Here is a 21440-nt window from a genome sequence, read left to right on the forward strand (position 1 = left end):
CTGGTATTCCCATCTCTTTCAGAATTGTCCACAGTTTATTGTGATCCACACAGTCAAAGGCTTTGGCATAGTCAATAAAGCAGAAATAGATGTTTTTCTGGAACTCTCTTGCTTTTTCTATGATCCAGCGGATATTGGCAATTTGATCTCTGGTTCCTCTACCTTTTCTAAAACCAGCTTGAACATCAGGAAGTTCACGGTTCACATATTGCTGAATCCTTGCTTGGAGAATTAGGGAGAACTTAGACAACTTGAAGTTGTCTTCAATTAAAGTGGCTTTTATGCATATTTGTACTACTTCCACTATTATTCATGGTTTTATTTTGTTTTACTTTTTCTTTTCTTTTGTCATTCTCTTTTTTCATTCATGGCATTCATCTAGTTTGTCTTTTCCAAGGAAGCACGATATCATTAAATATAATGGTAGGTTTAATCACTCACCACTTCTCAATATTGCTTTTTTTGGTTATTTCTTCTCTTTTCATTCTCCCTTCCTCACCTCTCTCATGCACTCCTGTCCCTTCCTTCCTACTATCCTGGAGAGAGAGCTTTTCCTTTACCCTGCTAGGTTCTTCTGGCCTGGTCAATAATTAAATTGACAAGAAATAAATTACCAGGAAAGAAGCAAACAAAAGTTTAGTAATGGGTGTATATGGACGAGACCCAGGAAAACTGAGTAACCCGCCAAAATGGCCAAAGTCTTCACCTTAAATACCATCCTCAGCTAAAAGCAAAACGGAGTTTGAGGATGGGGAGAGTTACTTATGGATGGTTACCAGGAAAAGCATAGTAAACAAGGATACCCATATGATTTAAGTCATGGCTTTATCCAGTGATGAGTGTCTAAAGATTTGGTCATCTTCCTCTTTTAGGTACAACAAGGGAAGACATTGTTACCAATGCAACAATGTCTCCTTTTGTTTACAAAATGATAGCTCCTATTTGGTTTTCAGAGTTTCTCCCATGTCTACTGTTTCTTGGAAAACAATCAGCTTAAAATAATTAATATGCCAGAGGGAGATATTTTAGGGTGGCCAATTTTGCTCCTCTACGCTTCCTTCTTTCCTTTCTTCTATCTTCTGATGACAAAAACTCAGCCTCTTTGTACCGGTGCTGAATCAAGTCTCAGACATGGAGTTTTGGGTAAAGTAGAAAAGAATAGGTTTATTGTTTTGCCAGGTGAAGTAGAACACAGCTGGTTCATGCTCCCAAAACTATTTCCCACACAGGAGGATTTGGTGAGGAGTCTTAGAGTAGTGATTCAAGGATGAGGTTGCTGATAAGGATCGGGGTGTGTGCAGGGTCTGCACTGTTTTATTCTGGCCTCAGGTGGTGTCCTGATGAGTTTCTGTGGTTCTAAAGGTTATCAAACTGTGACCTTCTCTCTGGAATGAAGAGTGCTTTAAAGTAGTTAACACCCTTTTTGAGGGATTTTAGTTTTGCAGAAGAGCTCAAAGATATTGTTATGTGTATCCCTTGTGGGGGAATCAGGACCCTGTCCCAAAGCTGTGATGTTGTTTTTTGACTGTTCTGTCTCTGTATCCCCTCCCTTCCCTGATTAGGAACTGTTTGAACCTGCACTTTCCAACTGAGGGAAGATCATGGAGGCTGAAGCCTATTCCTTATATATAAGAAATGAAGGACACAGAAAGGTTTCAGTGCCCAGGAGCCCATAGGGTCCGGCTCAGCTACCCTCCCTTCCTTCCTTCTTTCCTTCCTTCTTAGTTCCTTTGCTGGTAATATTCTGTAGTCTAATTTCTGCAGTTAGTGAATAGAGAAACTTCATTGCATTTATATTTACCTTTCAATTGGATTATAAATGCCTTGATGGAAGTGAGTTACAAAGCTTACTTTGCATCCTCAAGAACATTATTTTCACTTTGAATAAATAAAGGATTGATAAATATTTGTCTTTTGAAATTGAAATAATCATCAATGGCTGAAGCATATATAAAATCTCATATATTCTCAAAATTATTTATGTATGCTTTAATCTATATGTGGATCTCCAGTACTGCAGAAAAATTGGAATTGCAATAAATGGAAAGGCATCTACACTTGTTAAAGACGAATTGCTAGGTAAGATATCTCATAAGGCTTTAGAAAGTAATCAAATAAAAATAAGTCATGATAGAAAAAGCATGGATTTATCAGCTTGAATATTGTTTTAGGTAGTAAAACATAAAAAAAAATCTTTTAATATAACTTTATGTTTTCTGATCTTTTTTCTCCATTTCTTTTGTAGAACAAGTGCAGTAGAACTTAAATAAGGATTTTTTTTTTTCTTTACGAAACAAATATAGAAATTCCTAAAGAATACTATTTTTAAATCAGTTCCTCAACTCTATGAAAGATCTTATTGTATTTCATTTTAGCAGTTTAGATGTTAGAATGTCAATCACTGAGGAAGTGAATTAAATTAACAAGATATCAACCATTGTGCTAGTACTTGCTACATTTTCTCATCAACCTAACAATCTTCCTAGCACCTGAATGGATGCTAATTCACAGGCATTTGATTCATTGAATAGCAAATATCTTTCATCTGTTCCTGTGTTTTTAACATACACAAATTTACCTGAGTTCTAGAGGTAAGGTTTAATAAAAATTACATTCAGAACACTGAGGCAGCAGCACAGTTTTAAGTTATCATGGTAGATATTATATGTGTATTTTCTCCTATTAACAAGAAGTTGACTTTTTATTTTTTGGTTCAGTTTAAATTTTTGCAAAGAATACATTTTGGAAATTCTAATTAAAATTTAATTAATTGCTTATTAAAAACAAATAAGCAAAAAAAATAAAGCAAGTTAAAAAGTTGAGATGTGAAACCCTGTAAATATGAGGGAGAGTGTTTATTAATTTTCAAACACTGCTGCCAAATATTAGATGTCTAAGAGTAACTAAATCAAATCAACCTTAAAATATTACAGTTTTGCTTACAAACATCAACAGACATTCTTGCCAATCTATGGATGGGTGACTTTAAAAGGATGTTGATGTTTTTAAAAATAGCTTTTACAAAAATAACAATGTGAAGACCCTTGAAGGCATTTTTTCACATGGCCTGTCAAACTATATACCCAAACCATAAGTGGATGTCTGAGTAATAATTCATCTACCTTTATATGATTTGTCAGGTTTTATTTTTCACAGTAAGAGTTGGCATTGGCAGTGTCTTTAGTTGAATTCTTGTAGTTATTTACTAAGCTCCCTGTTTAAAAAAAAAAAAAATTCGACTGAGTAAACTTAGAGATCTAGCTAGCTTTATTCAATGATTCATGAATCTGGCAGCATCCCTTCTAGTAAATAGAAGGATTCTCTAACGAGTTATCCAAAATGAAAGGTTTTTACAGGCAGAAGGAAGGTGGGACAAGGAAGTTTTTAACCAAAGAAAAAAATTGTTTCAGGTCAGGTCATCCTCTTTTGGGGAGTAGGGGGAGGAGCTATATGAGTGTTATTATGCAGATTACCTTTTTAGTGATGATCAGGAAATTTCAGATTATCTGTTTAAAGGTCACATTTTTGGAAGAAATAAGAAACTGATATTAAGTCGGTTTACTGTCTTGAAGGCAGATGATTACAGTTTTTGCTTTTATTTTTAACATACTTTATGTATATGTAAAGTGCTTTGGCAGAATATCAAAATATTAACAAATACTTATTAGGTAAACAAGTCACATGAATCTAGATAATCAGATAATTACATATAAATAAAAATATAGTTATTTCATGAGTTTATACAAATTTCCAAATGTGCACATTAATCAAGCTACCCAGAGAAGGGTTTGTAGAAAACAGTTATTAGTGTCAAAGTGCAGTTTCCAGTGAAAACTCAAAGTGAGATACTCTATTTTGGAAAAAAAATGTTATTAAAGACATGCAGAATAAATATTTTGCAACTTTTTTTTTCATCCCATAAAATATTTATTAATAAGTAAAATGATTTTCCCCTGCCTTTGGTTATTAAGAGGTTTGATGGAGTATCTTGTTGACACCAATTGCAAACAATGGTTTTACATTATTCAGTCATGAGATAACAGGTAGAGATGCATATAAGCAATCAAACAGGTAGATAGATGATAGATGACAGATAACCACAGATACAGATATAAATATGTAAAAGACCATACCTTATGACCATTTAATTAAAATCTTGGTTTTGCTAGCATATGGAAATTTACTGGCACACATTTTGACTTATTTCTTATAAGTGAACAATACACAAAAAAATTCACTTGAGATTCATAATTCACAACACTGGTAATGAATACAGTGCTTGCTGAGGACTAAGAGAGAGGAAAACAAGAACTAACTTTGTGGGCAAGAAAGACAATATCTACTTTGAAAAGCTCTTCTCAACTTAACAGTCCCTCTTGCTTGAAAAATAAGACGTTTTGATATCTGAGAAGAAGTGATTGTTTTTGTGTTGAAATCATAAACTGTATCACCTGCTACTTCTCCAGGTTACTTTTTAATTTTGTTGTGTGGTATGGGTTGGCTTTCATTCTGTTTGGGGTTCAGATCTCCATGTCCACATGGTACTGAATGCAGGTAATTACTGTTGTGATAAATGTTATAACATCAGCCTTTCTGCTTAGATCTAATAAAACATTTTCTTATTTTCCCTATAAAAACTCACATGCTTTATAAAGATACTTAGTATCCTTTCTCAGCCATAATCCTAGTCTTGGGATGAAATTTAAACCACAAATATGATTTACTGTGCAAATCATAGGCTTTTTATACTTTCATTATTTTGCAACTTTTAAAATGTCTTTCAAAGTCATAATATTAAGATAAAAATATTTTAAAAATATGACTATGTTAATTTCCCATTATACCTGGTACTATGCTATACAAACAACAGTATGGAAAAATCAAACTTCCCTGGGTTTCTCCACATTCCTGCCAAAATACCTAGCTTCTTGGAATACCACACATACCATGAGAATCATAAGAATTAAGTCTATAGCCATTTGTCTAGTTAATTGATCTAATCTGAAAGCACTGGAACTTCCCTTATCTTTTTAAGAGGGTCAGATTGTTACAGTTATTCTTAAGGTTACTAAAGCTTCAATTACTAGGTCCCCATACTAAAACATAGGCTATTAGGGAATCCATAGCTTTATCTCCCTGTGTATTCACACATCAAAAGTAGAAACTCCAGAATTTGGGGATGTCAGGGGAGTGTGTAATTTCCTCAGTTCTGTCTCATCACAACAAAAATTTGAAGCAACGGGCATTAAAGCCCTCGGTGCTTCACAGCTCTTGGACAGTGTTACAGCTCCGTGTTACAGCTCAGTTTTATTTACAAAATAAAGGAAAATACATCCCTGAGGCATGAGGGCATGCTGACCCAAAAGACGTGAAGAGAAGAGAGAGAGAGCACGTGTACGGGAAAGAGACGCCTGGCCCTTTGGCTCCTCTTTTTATGTGTTTTTCCTCCCCCTGGGCCTGCCCTATATAACTTGGGCTAGCCAGGAGTGCTGTTTGTTCTACCTGTGGTCCTCACTCTGGTCCTCAGACCTTCCTTTGTTCTATTTTTGTGGGCTTTTCCCTTCCTTGTCTTTTAGCCACCACCATTCTGGACTCCTTTTCCCTATCTTAACTACCTAACATTACTTCCTCAAGAGATGGGAGGCCCAATTCTTTGGGAATAGGGCTTTTGAGCTCTTTCTGGCTACTTCCTGCTGAACTGGGATGGCGAGGGTTATTGGGCCTCCCCCGCTTACTAGTTAGTCTCGGGCCTCAGAATCCTTATAGTGGTGTCCATCTGGGGTGAGTGATATTTTCCGAGGTCAGCTGAAGTTTTATATATCCTTGTTGAGCTAGCACTGTGTGTTGTAGCTTGTTGACAGGTGTATGAGTGCCCTCTTCTGTTTTCTTCCATGGCTTGACTCATGAGTAGTGAATCCAGGAGTCATGTCCTGGTACCTTGACTTCTATGAGAGTAGAAAGTATTACAGGGTAAGGGCCCTTCCATGTGGGCTGGAGTTCAGCCTTTGGGGACCCATCTTTCCAGACTTTAATTAGGACTTGAGTCCCTGGAGCATCTAGTGGTGACTCCTTAGAAGGTTTTGGGTCCTGGTTCACACTTCACAAGTGTATATATCCTGTTAGAATTTCCCAGTGGCCATGGTATAAGACTGGAGGGTCTGGGACTCTGGATCTAGGAAGAGGTCATTGACATAAACAAAAGGTCTCCAGTATAGCCTAAGAACTAAGACCAACCTGTTCCTGAGGGGGAATATGGGTGTGCTGCTGCTAAGTTGCTTCAGTCGGTTCTGACTCTTAGTGACCCCTGGACTGCAGCCTACCAGGCTCCTCCATCCATGGGATTTTCCACACAAGAGTACTGGAGTAGGGTGCCATTGCCTTCTCTGCAATATGGGTATGAAGGAAAGCTATTGGTAAAGCCTCCTTCCATCCCAGGGAGGTCTCCTGGGTTATCTTTTTTATCGCTGATTTTAAGAATTGGTTGACTCTTTCTACTTTTCCTGAAGACTGAGGCCTCTAGCCATAATGGAGATAATAAGTAACGCCCAGTGCTTTAGAGACCCCTTGGGTGACCTTAGAAGTAAATGATGTCCCATTGTCACTTTGTAATGACCTGGGAAGACCAAATCTCATAATGATTTCATGGAGCAATTTTTTTTTTTTTCTTGCCACCTCCATAGCCTTCTCAGTCTAGGTGGGAAAGCCTTCAATCCATCCTGTGAGTGTATCTATCATGACTAATAGGTATTTATACCCTTGAGAAACTGGCATCTGGGTGAAGTCTATCTGCCAGTCCTCTCCTGGGTAGGTCCCACATTGTTGGCCGGGCTGGGCCAGCTGGGGTCTTCAAGCTCCTTGGGGGCTTTTTAACTGGCAAGTGAGACAAGAGGAGACCACTTGCCTTATAGTCATTTGGAGGCCTGTTCCTCTGAAGGACCTTTCTAGTAATCTTTGGAGAGCTCTTTCCCCAAAATGAGTGGTGGCATGTAAGGAGTTAACCAACTTCCCTTGGAGGTTCCCAGGCAGAAAAAGGAGTCCCTCCTTTTGGAACCACCCCATATGATCTTGAAAGCCCTCACTCTTAGCTTTAAGAGTCTCACCTTCAGTATATGAAGGAGTTTCTGACAAATTTGTCTGTGGAACTAAGGTGGCAACCCCTTTTGGGTCATTGTTCTATAATGCTGGTCTTAGCTGCCTGATCAGCTAAGACTTCCCTGGTAGCTCAGACGGTAAAGCGTCTGTCTACAATGCGGGAGTTCAGTTCAGTTTAGTTCAGTCACTCAGTCGTGTCCGACTCTTTGCGACCCCATGAGTCACAGCACGCCAGGCCTCCCTGTCCCTCACCAACTCCCAGAGTTCACCCAGACTCACGTCCATCGAGTCAGTGATGCCATCCAGCCATCTCATCCTCTGTCATCCCCTTCTCCTCCTGCATCAGAGTCTTTTCCAATGAGTCAACTCTAGACCCGGATTCAATCCCTGAGTTGGGAATATCCCTTGGAGAAGGAAATGGCAATCCACTCCAGTACTATTGCCTGGAAAATCCCATGGACAGAGGAGCCTGGTAGGCTACAGTCCATGGGGTCGCAAAGAGTCGGACACAACTGAGCAACTTCACATTTATGTTAGCTGCCTGATCAGCTGATTGATTCCCTGATGCCAATTCCATGCTCCCTTTTTGGTGTCCTTTACAGTGGGAGACTGAAACCTCAGTGGGCAGATGGTTGGCCTCCAAGAGTCTAAGGATTTAATCACCATATTTGATTGGGGACCCTTGGGTGGTCAAATGGCTTCTTTCTTTTCAAATAGCCGCATGTGCATGTAGCACTAGAAAGGCATATTTGGAGTCAGTGTAAATGGCTACTCTTTTTCCTTTTCCCAGCTCTAAAGCTCAAGTCAGGGCTATGAGCTCAGCTAATTGGGCTGAAGTACCTGGTGACAAATGTTTAGCCTCTATGGTCTCAAAATTGGAGACTACTGCATATCTGGCTCTTCTTTTTCCATCCAAGACAAAGCTGCTTCCATCAGTGTACCAGATTTCCTCAGGATTGATCAGAGGATCTTCTGACAATTCCTCTTGGGGTTTTGTCCAGTGGTCAAAGCTTTCTAGGCAAGAGTGAAAGGGGAGAGAGCCCTTGAGGTAGGCAGGAGGGTGGCTGGGTTGAGACCCTCACAAGGGGATATAGTGAGGCCTGGATTTTCCATCAGCACTACTTGATATATGAGGATTCTTTGATCAGACATCCATAAATGGCCTCTCCCATTTAGGAGTTGTTTCACTTGGTGGCTGGTAAAAATAGTTTGCCTTCAAAAGAGAGTTTTAAAGCATTTTTTATCAGGACTGCAATAGCTGCAAGGTTTCGAAGGCAGGGAGAGATTTCTTCCCAATAAGGGAGAAGGACGGTCGGGGACCACTAGAAACTGGTGGGAAAATATTTGTCCATTCCAGCCACAAAGTGCTCAGGTGAATCTTTTTGTAATTGTTTTTCCTGTAACACCCCAAATGGTATAGATTTGCAAGGAGAAGGTTCCAGAGTAGGAGGTCAGGACAGAGTAGGTAGCCCCCATGTCAAGCAAGAAATTCTCGGACCTACCTGCCACATCCAGTTGCACCCTTGGCTCCAGCCCCGTGATGGTTACCTGTGACAGGCAGGCTGGCTGGAGCGGGCTGCTCCAGTCCTGCTAAACCATCGTGAGGAAAGGCTTGGCGCTTGACCTTGAGGCTCTTGGATCCTGAGGGCAGAATGCCGCCCAATGTCCAGTTGATGGCATTTAGAGCAATCCGTTTTAGGAGACTTGTCACGGTTTGGATACTCTTTGGCCCAATGCCCTGCCTGTCTACAAATTAGGCATTTGCCTTGTCCTTCAAGGACTCAGGGTTTGCCATAGGGCTTCCCTGGAGGGCGGCCAGCATCTGGGCATGCCTTGTCTCTTTCCTTTTCTCCCTCTCCTGGGCCTTGGCCTCCTCCTCCTGTTCTCTGTTATGAAAGGTATTGGTGTCTGTCTGGACCATCTATCTCATCTAAAGAGGCAGCAGAGTCCTGTTGCTGTAACTGTTGTAACTTTATTCTGATATTTGTTGCACATTGGGACAGGAATTTGTCCTTTAAAATCACCTGTCCCTCGTAAGAGTCTAAGTCCAGATCGATAAACTTTTGGAGGGCCTCTCTTAGCTTTTCGAGAAAGGCAGTGGGGTTCTCATTGGGCTCCTGAGTTGTTGCTGAGACTGGGCACAGTCCTACAAGTAATAGGCTTTCTTCTATTTCCATGGGTGGACTTCCTTAGGGGTGAGTCTTTCTGAAGCTTATCCTACCAGCACTATTGCAACCTGAGAGCCAGGTATACTCGGGTCAAGGTGCAGATCCCCTGGCAGGCTGAAGTGTGACAGCCTCCTGGAGATCAAATCCCTGGGCAGGTTGAGGCAGGTCAGCCTCCTGAGAATTTGGTCCCTGGGCTTGTCAAGCCGTGACGACCTCCTGGGACCCCTGGACTGGTGGATCCCCAAGCAGGTTGAGGCATAACAAACTTTCAAGGACCAGATCCCTAGGCAGGTCAAGGCAGGTTGACCTCCTGGGACCCCCAGATTGGAGTTGGGCATCCCCAAGGTCTCCAGCATGACCGGTGTTGGGTAGGATTAAGGGGTTTTAATTTTAACTCATTGACTGTTTGTTTACTGCAGATGGGAATAGATATCATGATGTAAAGCAATCCAAAACTGTTCCCTGAGACTGGGAACCTGGTGAAGTGGTCATAAGCCTTATCCTCTTACTGCTTTAAGGGATTGTGAATCACTGATTTCCTCCCCTCCTCCTCCATAAGAGCAGCTTAGGATGTTTCCAATGGTAAACAGTTCATTGTCATAGACCCACTTTAGGTAATAACAGAAGTAATGACAAAGGAGTGGGTTATGTGGCCCTGTTAGGGGCATTATGCTAAGTCACTTCAGTCGTGTCCAACTCTGTGCGACCCCATAAATGGCAGCCCACCAGGCTCCCCGTCCCTGGGATTCTCCAGACAAGAACACTGGAGTGGGTTGCCATTTCCTTCTCCAGTGCATGAAAGTGAAAAGTGAAAGTGAAGTCGCTCAGTCATTTCCAACTCCTAGCGACCCCATGGACTGCAGCCTTCCAGGCTCCTCTGTCTATGGGATTTTCCAGGCAAGAGTACTGGGGTAAGGTGCCATTGCCTTCTCCGGTTAGGGGTATCAAGAGTATTTTAATAATAGGTGGACTGAAGCAATGTTGCTTACAAGGGGGCAGGGTCCTGGTTGTAGGAGTTAGTAATTGGCTTAAGAACAAATTGGTAAGAGGCAACAGACCCGATGTTCTATAAAAGTGGAGTGAAGATTTGATCCTAGGGTATGTTTGTAACCTTAGGAGAACGGTGGTAAGGGTTTGGCCCCAAAAGGCCTGCAGTGCCAACTCCCAAAGTGGCAAACATTATCCCTAGAAGCCCAATTGCCTTTGAAGAGAGGACAACAGATGGACTTCTAGCAGGCACTGTGTGCCTCTTAACTGCCCTAGCTTGCTCACTGAGAGATGATGATATTGCACATGTTGTAGGAAACATGGAAGATGAAGACCTGAATATCTAAAGGGATTGGATATTATATAGTATTTCCCTCCCAAGGGCCAGCTATTTTCTGGTTGTTCCTTCATTAGATTGTAGAGGCAACACTGTGGGCCTGGACAGGGCTCAGGAAAAGATGAAGCAGGGAAGGGGGAAGGGCACAACTTTTGAAAGAATGACATAGCACAAGGGCATAACATAAACAGATTAAATCATTTGGGTCCAAGATGACAAATCAAATTCAAGTAAACCTTAATCCCCAATCTGTAAGCTAAATGACACACTCAGAGGTGGCAGGACAGCTCCAAGATACTGTCAAAAGGTGGAGGAGTGGGTGGTTCCCCAATGGTTGTGATAATCCTCCCACTCATTAGCGTATGAATTCATCTAGCTTGAAAACCTAGCCAGACTATACTCCATGGCCTAAGCCCTTGCCCTCTGCAATGGCCCACACCCTGCAGAGTGTGCTTCTCTCTGAATCCTAACAAATCCACCTCTTACCTATCGCTGTGTCTCTCACTGAATTTTTGCAATAAGACATCAGAGCCTGAGCTTCATTAGGTCCTGAAGCATGGCATCATGGGCTTTGGCCAGGCTCAAGTCCCGGAATAGAGGAATTGAAGGACAGGAGTGTCACACGAGTGTATGTTCCTCGGTTCTTTGTCTTGTCACAACAAAGATTTGGAGCGATGGACATTAAAGCCCTCGGCGCGTCACAGCTCTCAGGTCTTGGACAAATCGTGTTATAGCTCTTAGGCAAATCAGTGTTACAGCTCTATTTTATTTAGAAGATAGCAGGAGAGAGAGAGAGAGTGAGAAAGAGCGCACGCACGCTGGAGAGAGAGTCCATGAGAAAGTGCTTTGTCTCCTCCTCTTATATGTTTTTCCTCCACCTGGGCCTGCCCTATGCAAATTGGGCTTAGCCAGGAGTGCTGTTTGTTCTGCCTAAAGTCTTCACTCTGGTCCTCGGACCTTCCTTTGACCTTCCTTGTCTTTTGAAAGTAAAGTGAAAGTGGTGTCTTTTAGCCCCCGCCATTTTGGACTCTATTTCCCTATTCTACCTACCTAACAGGAGGAAAAAGTAGTGGGAAAAATGTGCCAAGGAATCCCCTTCATAGCCTCCTGGAAAATCTGCTAAATACCTAACTTGTGCTCACAGTTTTCATTGGCCTGATCCTTGACACAAAGAAGATTAAGGACAGAAGAACCCCCACCAGCTTGGGTAATAGCTACTGGGGCTCAGCAGATAGTGCCTTTGGGACATACCGAGGAGTAGCTTCTCCAGAGTCCCTCAGTTGCACCCATTGCCGCTTGCCTGTTCATGGGGGGTTCAAGGAAACAAGAAATGGAAGATTGTAAAGGGGTTAAGATTTTGTTAGGATATATCCCTCCAGCCATTAAAGTGAGGACCTCCTACCTTAACCAGAGGTCTTCTGGAATCCGAGACTGAGTCACGTGCGCTTTCTGCTGAATTTGTTTTTTGCTGTCCTGGTTTCCAGCATGCTGGGCTTCTTGTCACTTCCCCCGGGCTGGGTTTTCTTTGCATCCATTTCCACCGAGGGAGCGTAAGCTGAGTTGGCCTCCTTGTGGGGCTGTGCAGAGGTTGTTTCAGCCTGGTAAATCTGAGTCACAGCACCATAGATGCCAGGGGAGTGTGTAATTTCCTTGGTTCTGTCTCATCACAACAAAAATTTGAAGCAACGGACATTAAAGCCCTCAGTGTGTTACAGCTCTCGGACAGTGTTACAGCTCTATGTTACAGTTCAGTTTTATTTAGAAAACAAATGAAAATACATCCTTGAGGCATGAGGGCATGCTGACCCAAAAGACGTGAAGAGAAGAGAAGAGAGAGAGAAAGAGAGAGCGTGCACGTGCATGGGAGAGGGACCCCCTGGCCCTTTGGCTCCTCTTTTTATGTGTTTTTTCCTTCCCCTGGGCCTGCCCTATGTAGTTTGGGCTAGCCAGGAGTGCTATTTGTTCTACCTGAGGTCCTCACTCTGGTCCTCGGACCCTCCTTTGTTCTATTTTCATGGGCTTTTCCCTTCCTTGTCTTTTAGCCACCACCATTCTGGACTCCTTTTTCCTATTCTAACTACCTAACAGAGACAACTATGGGCCCATCAAGCTGCTGAAGAGATTTTACATTTTTTAAGTTTTAAAAAAATTTTTATTTATTTTTGACTGGGCTGAGTCTTTTTTGCTGCGAGAGAACTTTCTCTAGTCTTGGTGAGCTGGGGCTTCTCACTTCCATGGCTTCTCGTTGCAGAGCATGGGCTCTGTGGTGCATGGGCTTCAGTAGTTGTAGCTCACAAGCTTAGTTATTCTGAGTTATGTGGGATCTTCCTGGACCAGGGATCGAATCCGTGTCTCTTGCATTGGCAGGCAGACTCCCAAGCACTGGAATACCAGGAAAGTCTGAGAGATTATACTTTAATTACAAAATTTTGGTGTAAGTAGCAGACCCTTTCTTTAAGTGGGAGGACAGCTGCCTTCCTCTGTTTACAGGCAAAGATGAAATTTTCTTTTTCTTTATTTCTTGTCTATGGTGAGTTTGGCTACTCACTAGGACAACTGACTTGAATCTCATCATTTTTTCCTAGGGATAAAGCCTGGGACAAAGGATAGCCAAGACACATTATTAAAAAATATGTCTGAGAATACTTGTGTACATTTTCAAGACATAGTGAATAAAGATGAATAATAGGACTCAACAACCAAATTATCAATTTTTTTTGAATATGTGAGTTAAAGAATATGAAATACGAGTAAAGTGACTGCTAAGAGTTTAGTTTCCACTCAAAGGTTATCAGAGAATCAAGATCTGAAGAATTAAATTTGTAGAATATTTGTCTGGTTAAACAGTAAAAAGAGAATTGGTGTTCTTATCTGAAAGAAAATTAAGTCAAAGCAATTTACATGCAAACTGTTGCCAAAAAACGAAAGAATCCTGTTCATTTAGGAGAGCTTAAAAAGAGTTGCTCATTGAGAAGAAAGTCCAAGACAAAATGTACATCAATAGCAATATGAAACATTGATTAATGGTATGAATTGCTAAATTGTGAAGTCTGTAGGACTGAAGTAAAATTAAACTTTTTTTAAAGGGACAGCCCTTTCATGAGAAAACACTTTGTTAATTAAAATCACTGGTATTTTGGGAAAATAAGTACCAGTCTACCTCAATCTGATCTCTAGTATTGGCAAGACAAGTAGTATTTGCATAAACACTAATAGAATTGACATAGGACAATGATAGTCTTGTGAAAGTCCTTTCAGATGTGAAAAGAACAGTAAGATGGAGGAAAGGGGCAACTCTTCCCTCCACTAAAAAAAAAAAAAAAAAGAGCTAAAAACTATCACTTCACAAGATATAGGAGAGAACAGTGCCATGCTGTTAGCCTATAATGAAAGAAAGATATATGAAGCCAACTTTCAGAACCAGTGGTTATATTTATGTTATTTAAGTGCATTTGGGTCCACCTGCCCGCTAGGGAGTGAAGACAATTTACTGACACTGGGTTGTGATGAAGGAACATAAAGCAAGGAGTAAGGGTAGCTTGTGCTCAGCAAACTTTGTGGTGGTTTTCAGGGAAGAGTTTTAAAAGGCACGGTTTGAGATAAGTGCTGACGGGTTGGTGGTGAAGTAGCAGGGTGATGTCCTAGGACTCTGGTGTTCAGACAGGGGCCTTGATTCCCAAAGACGAACTCGAAAGTATGTTGTTCTGTATATCTCTTAAGGAGGAACTTGGTTTGCTTTATTGCTCTACTGTTGTTTGCTTTTCCTTTGTTATTGCCTTCACTCTATACCTTAATTAGTAACTGCCTGTGCCTGTTCTTTAAAGCTCTGGAAAGACCTAGGAAAACAAAGATTCTTTTCCCTACAAACAAGAAATGAGCAACAGAGGGGTTTTTAGGAGGGTCTCACAGGGTCCTCTATGCTTCATTTACACTAAGTACATGTGTAAGGAAAGTTTCATATATTTTCTTCTTCCTGACAGGTCTTGAAGAGTATAATTTCAGGTCCAAGTATCTAAAGTAAATGTGCATCCTTAAAGCAAGTTATTTAGCTCTTAATTTTAATAAAAGTTCTGATTTATTTTTAATAAATGACTGATTGGAGTCATGATCCTACATTGTATAGTCACATTTCAAATCCTTAACTTCCAGGTTACAGCATATTGGAAGCTAAATTATATGTCTATTTTCGCCAGGCTGAGTTCTATATTTTAGGTTCCTATTTTTTGTACCCAAATAAAAAAATTATAACACATTTAAATAATATTAATTGATATATAGTATATCACTTTTTGGCTGGAATGACAAATACTTATTGAGGATGATTGTAGATTTAGATTTCATTGGTAGCAACCTTACTTTCTCTCATCTTTGACCTCAACTTTGAGATATTTGCCTTGCTCATCTCCTTGCAGTAGTTTAAAACTGCTTCAAGAATTTTTGCAAAATTTGTTTGTGTTATTCTACCCATTTATGCCATTTAAAACATTCTGATGCAATGTTTTCAAATAACTTTTGTAACATCTTTTTCAGTTTTTCATTAAAAATGTGTAAATCTAAAAAAAAATGTAAATCTTGTGTTTGATCTAGATTTAAATTCACTATTTTAGTAAATGACTCTAAGCCCCTGGTATTTGGTTCCCTGCATAAAACGCAATAAACAAAAGTAATGTCTGATTCAGCTAATGCCTGGCAAGTAGTTTTCTTTATGAAACCAATTATCACTGATAACTTTGCACAGTCAGAGCACTGAGATTTCTACTAGTCTGTTTATGTGGAATGCTTACTGGAGGAAATAAAATTTTGGAATTAGGCACTAAATACCTCTGTTATTCATAGATTCATGAGACTTTTACTAAATATTTAGGAGGACTGGAGGATGGACCCTATTTATTTTTGTACTAGATACTCATTTCTAACACATATGATAAAATCTAAGGAAAGTGATTCAGTAAGTCTAATCAGTTTGAGATGGTTGAAGAGTAAGAATTCCATATGCATAGCAGCTGGAAATTATTTTTGCTATTTACTTTTCATAGAATATAATAATGTTGGCAAATGAATAAGGCAATTCCTAGCTGAATTATAAAATTATTTGCAGAAATTTCAAAGATATTGATCTCTCTAGTTTATAAGTAATTCATGGGACACAATATTAAACAATAGATAAAATATCCAGTAAACATGCTTCAAGGCATCACTCACAGCATAATTAAAAACTAACTCACTTTTTTTATTACAACAGCTTTAATTTCCATTCACCGTAACTGTGCATGATAAATCTATTGGGAAATTACTTACAGACAAGCATAAGGCTAAAAAAGATTTTTATATTAAGTTTATAATTTTTTTGTAACTTTTAAAATGATCAATAACTTATTAATTTAGTTTTCTTTAACTGCTTATAATTTTAACTGAGATGTTTGGAGAGAAAAATAAAGAATAAATTATCTACAAAAATAAGAATAGCTCTTCTTAACCAGAATGCTAATCATACCAAGAAATGTTAGAAATATATAAGCAAAACCCTGGAGAAGGAAATGGCACTCCAGCACTGTTGCCTGGAAAATCCCATGGATGGAGGAGCCTGATAGGCTACAGTCCATAGGGTCGCAAAGAGTTGGACACGACTGAGCGACTTCACTCACTCCTCTTAAACAAAATTAGTATCCCTGTCTGTGTGTGCATGTGCTTGTGCTTAGTTGCTCAGTCATATCCAACTCTTTGTGACCCATGGGCTGTATTCCATCAGTGTCCTCTATCCATGGGGATTCTCCAGGCAAGAATACTGGAGTGGGCTGCCATGCCCTCCTCCAGGGGATCTTCCCAACCCAGGGATTGAACCCAGGTCTCCCGCATTACAGGTGGATTCTTTACCACCTGAGCCACCAGGGAAGCCCAAGAATACTGGTGTGGATAGCCTATCCCTTCTCCAGGGGATTTTCCTGACCCAGAAATGGAACTGGGGTCTCCTGCATTACAGGCAGATTCTTTACCATCTGAGCTGCCAGGGAAACCCCTGTGAAGGTGTATTCCATTATTTAAGCATTCCCTAGGACTGACTGCTTCTTCACTTTGATTTAGACACATTCTGTTCATATATAGTCCACCCTCATTTAACCCTTATTGGTTGTGTTTTGATGTTTAGCCACCCTATATTGCCATTTAGAATCCTGAGTACTGCTGCTTTCCACTTGCACTTACTGTGAGTGGTAATCACTTCCTCATAATTAAATGTTATGAGATAGTTTGATATATTACCCAAACTGTTGCACTCTTTTGACTGTTAAGGCAAATCAGGACATATGAACACCCTTCTATTAGAGAACAAAATTTTATTTTTACCTTTATTTCTAGAAATTACATAAACACATAAAATATGTACTTACACAATTCTAAATTAACATTTTCCATGATTAAAAATATTTTTGCTATTTTTACATAGGAAATGTGTAGGAAAATAAAAATATTTTGTATGAAATATGTATGAAAATATTTTAATAAAAATTATAGCTAACTTTTATTTAAAAGAAATGAGCATTTTGGCATGTCATTTGCAAAAGGTCTATAGCAGTCCATTAATATATAAAGTTTTATATACTGATTAAAATTATGTATAATATGATTAAGATATTTTGCTTTCATGAGGCTTTCAGAGAATTTTGAGCATTGTGAGATTTGAGAAGAGGAGTTTAAAAATATGAAGTTGGCAAAGGGAATGAATATTTAAAATGATAATATAAGAAGAAATTAATAGAATCCACTTGGTTAAAATTAAGGATATCAGAATATGATAGGACATGTCCCAATTAGCTGTTAAAAGGAGAACAGCATTGTAAGGATAGAGCATGGATCTCAACCCATTATATCAGTTGAGTCAGATCATAGCTATTTGATATATGCACTCAAAGGGACTTTTATTTAGCAAATATTAAAAATAAGAAGACTAAGAGAAAAGGACTGTGACTTAAGCAGCTTGCTCTCCTCTAGAGCAAAAATGTGATTTTTAACCAGATTACAAAGACAGACATGGCAATGAGAGAGATAGAAATAAGGGATAAATCGTTAACACCAGTGCTTCATGTCAGGTCCTAGTTATAAAACTAAGTGGATGCTCACAGATCAGAGCTATGACTCTGACCAGTGTTACATTAAATATGGGATTAATACTGGAGATAAAAAAGAATAGGTATTTTAAAATATTTTCTATGTGGAAGACCTAGTTATTTATCTATACCATATTGTTGTGTTTCCACTTTCATTTTTAATTAATATAGACAAATATGTATATGTGGTATATACTATTATATATATATTATAAATTATAATATATAGCATATATATGTACACATATATACATACACACACATATATACACATAGTATGAAGAAGGGAGAAAATTATGGTAAAGAGAAAACAGTATTGGGAAGAAGACTGTAGAATCTTAGAAGAGGTATTTGGATTAATGTACAAATGAAGGATGACCCAATAATTTTGTACCAATGATTGAAAAATAGTTTGTATACCAGTCCAGGAAACAGATTACTTGAAGTTTTCAAAGGATAAACAGTATAATGGGAGTAGGGTGGGGTTGGTAACACAATTGTTAAGAAGGGTCAAAGAGCAAAAGGTGCCTATGAAATTGCTCCCAATGATGAATAACTAAAGGAAGTCACCATCACCCCTCAGTGAAAGAACAAGCAGGTGAAGGTGATGGACTCTAGTCCCCACAATTCGACACCAACTACTGGCCTGGCTGAGTGCAGCTGCTCCTAAGCAGTAACTTTAGACTCTAAACTCAGTGTAGCTTCTGAAGACACTAATGTGCTGAGGTCGTTACTATTACTGCAGCCAGGAATAAGACCAGGAGCCAGCCCACAGCACCACTCCCACTGCTGGTTGTGTCTTTGAAAGTAGACTGAAACTATTAACATTTATATGAAATTCAGTATCAGACAAACCTGGCTCATGAAGGTAAAAGAGTAGTGATTGTCTGTAGTAACAACTGGTAGGGTTCACAGTGGATTTCAGTATTCTTCAATATATATTTATCTGAATTGTGATGACACTGGTATTTTACATTGTAAAAATGTATTATGCAATATGGTTAAGGTTTGGGTTCTTTATATATGCATATTACACATTGTATTTTAATTAAAAAATCAGTAGCAGGATTTCCAATTAAAGGTAGGGTATTGGACAGTGTCTAAACTGTTTTACTCCTAAAAGCTCTTTAGCTATGAAAGCAAATGCAGAGCATTTTGTTAATATGGCAAATCTAAATATGAGGAATATTGATTTGAAGCAGGAATTTGAATGAGATATTTTATATGAATTTATCAGAAATTTGAAATCAGTAGTATGTAAAACACTACCTCTGAATTGAAAATTCCATTTGGTGAATCAAGAAAATATTTACTAATGGGCCAGAGTTTAACTGGAAGCACTTCTTTTAAAAATATTTGTTTATTTTTATTTTTGGCTGTTCTGGGTCTTCATTGCTGTGCACAGGCTTTCTCTAGTTGCAGTGAGGTGCATGACCTTCTCGTTGTGGTGGCTTCTCTTGGAACACGGGCTTTGGCGTGCAGGCTCAGTAGTGGGCAGCGGGCTTAGTTGCCCCACGGCATGTGGGATCCTCCCGTACCAGGGATAGAGTCTGATGTCTCCTCATTGCAGGCAAACTCTTAACAACTGGACTACCAGGGAAGCCCTGGAAACACTTCTAAAATGTTTTGTAGTGACACATAAAGCAATAGTTAATGACATCTTAGATTCCATGAAAAATGAGTGGCTTCATGTAAAAATTTGCAAAGTTCAGTGATGTTATAATAGCTCTATGGTATTGGTTTGTTTTGTTGCTTTTATAGCTTTAGACTGTTCTCTTTCTCTTCATGTATGTTGTTGTTCAGTTGCCAAGTTGTGCCCAACTCTTTGTGACCCCATGGACTGCAGCATGCTGGACCTCCCTGTCCTTCACTATCTCTTGGAGTTCACCCAAGTTCATATCCTCTTCACGTATGAGATAACTTAAAACAGACTATGCGTTCTTTACAATAGTAACAGAGACAAAGGACACATATTTCTCTTAAGGACACTAGTTGCATTCTGCTTTGACTTCTTCTGTTCATATACCATTGCCCAGAAGTTAGTTGCATTGTTTTGAGATATTTTCAGCAAAGTATTAGGAGGCTGATAAATGTGAGTTTTGGTTCGCTAAGTGTCTGCAAAATAATAGGGATATGTATTAAGAAGATAGACTAGAAAGGAAATGAAAAGTGTCTGTCCTTTAACTCCAAAGTTCAGTATGCATTCCAAAAGACAGAATATCCCTAATTCCTGCCTGATTACTTCTTTATTTTTTTTTGGGGGGGGGGGCTTCTTATCTATGATCTTTATTTAGTGACTGTGCTTTTGGCAGGGACTGTTTGCAGTCCTATACTCCATGAACTAATTGCTTGAAAGAATTCAGAATATATAGTTTATAATTTTTCTGTCTTATGTACCCTGCTGGAATTTTTCCAGTGGTTCACTGATATAGTACCCTTTAGAGTGAAAGTGAAGTCACTCAGTCATGTCCGACTCTTTGCGACCATGTGGACTGTAGCCCAACAGGCTCCTCCGTCCATGGGATTCTCCAGGCAAGAATACTGGAGTGGGTTGCTATTTCCTTCTCCAGGGGATCTTCCCGACCCAGGGATCAAACCCAGGTCTCCCGCATTATAGGCAGACGCTTTAACCTCTGAGCCACCAGGGAAGCCCAGTACCCTTTAAAGGTGACATACTATTCTTTTCATATTTTTAAATCTACCTTCGGATGTGTATAATTCAGTTACTAATTGGTAGAAATGAATCAAAAAGGATTTATCAGCTACTTACATACATCAACTTATGAGATATTGAAAGATACATCAGCAATGACACATTCTATTTTATATTTATTTAAGTTAGTTTTGAGCCCAAGTATTGCTTTGAATATATAAATGACTCATTTAGAATTAAGCCAATAAAAATAATTTCATCGAATACAAAATGAAAATATAATGTGTATCAGAATAAGAAGCAACATATATGACAATTGAAGAGTAATGATATGTAAATATAGATAAACTTCCTACTAGTCAAATGAGTACAAATTCTGTTATGTTTAAATTAACTGATGATAAAAGCTTCTAATTAATTCTTTTTGATAGCTAGATTATCCCTGGATACCTGCTTTCTTACCGCATCTTATTTTTAGATACTGAATTTTAAAAATTACAGATCATGAATGTAGTTTTAATTGATTATGGTTAGCATTTGTTTTCAAAATTCCTGAAGTTAAAAAAAATCATTATTCTATTATACATTAGCCAGATTTATTGTGATTATGTAGGATTTTTTTTGGACGGGGGGTTGGGCTAATGATGTGTTTTTCTGCTGAGAAAGTTTTGAATAAACTTATATTGTTTTACATTTTAGAAGCAGTAATAATTGTGGGATTTCCTTAATGGCTTTCTTGCCTTCAGTTCTGAAATATTTATCAATCTCAAATATATTATAGTTTATGCTGAATCAGATCAGATCAGATCAGTCGCTCAGTTGTGTCCGACTCTTTGCGACCCCAAGAATCGCAGCATGCCAGGCCTCCCTGTCCATCACCAACTCCCAGAGTTCACTCAGACTCATGTCCATCGAGTCAGTGATGCCATCCAACCATCTCATCCTCTGTTGTCCCCTTCTCCTCTTGCCCCCAATCCCTCCCAGCATAAGAGTCTTTTCCAATGAGTCAGCTCTTCGCATGAGGTGGCCAAAGAACCGAGTTTCAGCTTTAGCATCATTCCTTCCAAAGAACACCCAGGACTGATCTTCAGAATGGACTG

Source organism: Bison bison, unplaced genomic scaffold (assembly GCF_000754665.1).
Source record: "Bison bison bison isolate TAMUID 2011002044 unplaced genomic scaffold, Bison_UMD1.0 scf7180017864465, whole genome shotgun sequence".
NCBI classification, from domain to species: domain Eukaryota; kingdom Metazoa; phylum Chordata; class Mammalia; order Artiodactyla; family Bovidae; genus Bison; species Bison bison.